Genomic DNA, 3,198 nt, shown 5'->3' on the forward strand with positions numbered 1-3,198 from the left:
TATATATATATAAAATTTTGCTTAAAAATAATTGTATTAAAAATGGTTTTTGAAAACCACTGGAACAAATCAATGGTTTCAAAGGCCCATCCCACTCTGATTCTATGAATCTACTGGTGTAGGCAGCACATCAAGGAGCAGTGCATTAGTGAAAAGCATTAAGGGCTCCACCATACCAAGGAGTATTTAAGAAATCTGAAGATGTGGCCTGGCCAGGCACGGTGCCTCACGCCTGTAATCCCAGCACTTTGGGAGGCCGAGGCAGGTGGATTACCTGAGGTCAGGAGTTCAAGACCAGCCTGGCCAACATGGTGAAACCCTGTCTCTAATAAAAATACAAAAATTAGCGGGGTGTGGTGGCACACGCCTGTAATCCCTGCTACTCAAGAGGCTAAGGCAGGAGAATCAGCTTGAATCCGGGAGGCAGAGGTTGCAGTGAGCCGAGATTGAGTCACTCACTGCACTCCAGCCTAGGTGACAGAGCAAGACTCCATCTCAAAAATAAATAAATAAATAAATAAATTTGAAGATGCTTAGCCAGGTGTAGTCCCAGACTTGGAAGGCTGAGATGGAAGGATCCCTTGAGGCCAGGAGTTCAAGACTATAGTGGGCTATGCTTACACCTGTGAATAGCCACTGTACCCCAGTGTGGGCAACATAGCAAGACCCTGTGTCTAAATAAAGAAATAAATAAATTTTTTAAATTAAAAAAAAAAAATCTGGAGATGCTATTTAAACCAAAAAATCAGAAGAAGCCGGGCACAGTAACACATGCTTGCAACTTTGGGAGGCTGAGGTGGGAGAACTGCTTGAGGCTAGGAGTTCGAGACCAGACTGGGCAATATAAGAACCTGTCTCGGCTGGGCGCAGTGGCTCACACCTGTAATCCCAGCACTTTGGGAGGCCGAGGCGGGTGGATCACGAGGTCAGGAGATGGAGACCACCCTGGCTAACACAGTGAAACCCCGTCTCTACTAAAAATACAAAAAATTAGCCAGGTGTGGTGGCGGGCACCTGTAGTCCCAGCTACTCAGGAGGCTGAGGCAGGAGAATGCAAAAACCTGGGAGGCGGAGCTTGCAGTGAGCTGAGATTGGGCCACTGCACTCCAGCCTGAGCAACACAGCAAGACTCCATCTCAAAAAAAAAAAAAGAAGAAGAAGAACCTGTCTCACCAATAAAAAATTAAAAATAAAAAATTAGCCAGGCATGGTGACACATGCCTGTAGTCCCAGCTACTTGTGAGGCTGAGGTGGGAGAATCACTTGAGCCCACGAGTTTGAGGTTACAGTGAGCTATGCACCACTATACTCCAGCATGGGTGACAGAGACCCTGTCTCTAAAATAGATAAATAAATAAATCAGAAAAATGAAATATTAATAGGAAGTTCTTCCACCTTTGGAATAAATAATGACTGTATCTTCTTTTCACTGAAATTGCAGTATGTACCCAGTGTTTTGCTACGTTATTGCTAATCTTTATAGAAATTCTGCAAAGCAAGTATTATTATCCCTGCTTTTACCATAGAACAAACTGTAACCCAACGAATTTTGATGACTTCTTCAAGTTTACCCAAGTAATAAATAATAGAGCCAGAAAACATATACAATTCTGTGTTCCTCAGTAAATGAGATTAGCATCTAATGAGTAGCACGCCTTTACTAACTTACTAAGTTGTAATATAAAATGATCTTTATTTAGTTATTGCCAGAGAGATTTAGCATAATTTTGTTCTGGATTCAGTAAATCAAGTCAGCTTGGATCATTCACCTTAACTTTTCCTTTAGCAGTCATTTCCACTAGTTTCCATTAAGTAGTGTTCTATAAACTTTGATCCAAAGCAGAATCAATGTCTTATACATCTTGTGACTTAAAGTTCTGTGACTGTGATGCATGTGAGTGTTCTGACTTCATCTGTTCCTCTGACTACGGTGTTTCACTTATGGCATTCATAGGATGAAATGAATGACTGCCCAGAATGAGAATTTGTCCAGATTATTCAGATAAACATCATAAAGCAGAATACATGAATAAATAAGTAGAACATTAATAAAATTCCAAAATACTCAATGGGAAATGACTAGTAATATAGGCTTTCAAGAGTTGGCACCTTTTAGCTATATTTGCAGATACTCTGGGATTTTAAGGAACAGAGAAAACAGCAAAGTTGACTAAATTTTATATTTCTTGTCCTCTAAATATTTTGATAATTTCTGGATTGGTGCAGTGATGTTTTTGTTCCTTCCATATTTATAAATGAAACACCTTTTTTTTAGTGTTTCTAAACCTCAAATCTACTTGGCTTGAAATCAAGTGGTTGGAACACTGTTTGACTTTTATTTGAAGCATGTTGTTGATTGAAAATTTCATTGAGGAAGTTTTCAATCAGTGTGATCAGTTTGATTCTGTAATGAGCACAGCAACTAATATTTTGAGGAGCTCTGTTTTGAGGACCAATGCTTAAGGTAGACTTTGTTCGTAAACAATATCCCAATAGATTTGTTGACCTGAGGTCCGGTTTTTTGTTTGCTTTTGTTTTTTGTTTTTTTCTAATAGAATTAAGAATTCTAATGTTGAAAAACTATGCAAATTTGTATGCAACAAAGCCTAGAAAAGAGAAATGTAGATTGAATCATAATCTAAATCATGGTATGATACAACAGGGAAAGTTTTGGTGCCATAATTTCTCCTTTCACTGGTATTGGACTTAAATCAGTTAAAATGTATTTCTGTACCACAATTTACGCTTCAATAAAAGTTTAATTGTCTGGTGACATTCAGAAAAAAATAAAAAATAATAATAATAGAGCCAGAATTTGAACCCAGGTATCTGATTCCAAAGCCTGAGCTTTCCCATTTTGAGAAAACAAATCTTACTATACACAGGGCAGTAAAAACGCCAATTAGTGCCATCATTGAACATTAAAATTTCTTAATTCCTTGACAAAATTAAACAATTGAAATACTATTGTACATACTCCTACTTTTTTCCATCCTACTTCTCTATAACTCTATTAATCCAATGTCTGAATGAGGTTTCCTGTAAAAAGTTTTCTTAGGTGGTTAATGGTATTGTGATTATGGGACACATGCTGAAATATTTAAGGGTAAAATGTCATAATATCTGCAACTTATTTTCAATGGCTCAGCAAATAAATATATATATATATATATATATATATATATATATATATATATA

At 37.4% G+C, this 3,198-nt stretch overlaps 1 protein-coding gene across 2 annotated transcripts in view; it reads right to left on the minus strand.

Annotated features, from left to right (window-relative positions):
• The window catches only part of AS3MT (arsenite methyltransferase), a 29,188-nt gene that overhangs the window by 14,775 nt on the left and 11,215 nt on the right, over positions 1 to 3,198 (minus strand). The window lies entirely within an intron of this gene.

This window comes from Rhinopithecus bieti, unplaced genomic scaffold (genome assembly GCF_001698545.2).
Source record: "Rhinopithecus bieti isolate Rb0 unplaced genomic scaffold, ASM169854v2 scaffold_31787, whole genome shotgun sequence".
NCBI lineage: Eukaryota > Metazoa > Chordata > Mammalia > Primates > Cercopithecidae > Rhinopithecus > Rhinopithecus bieti.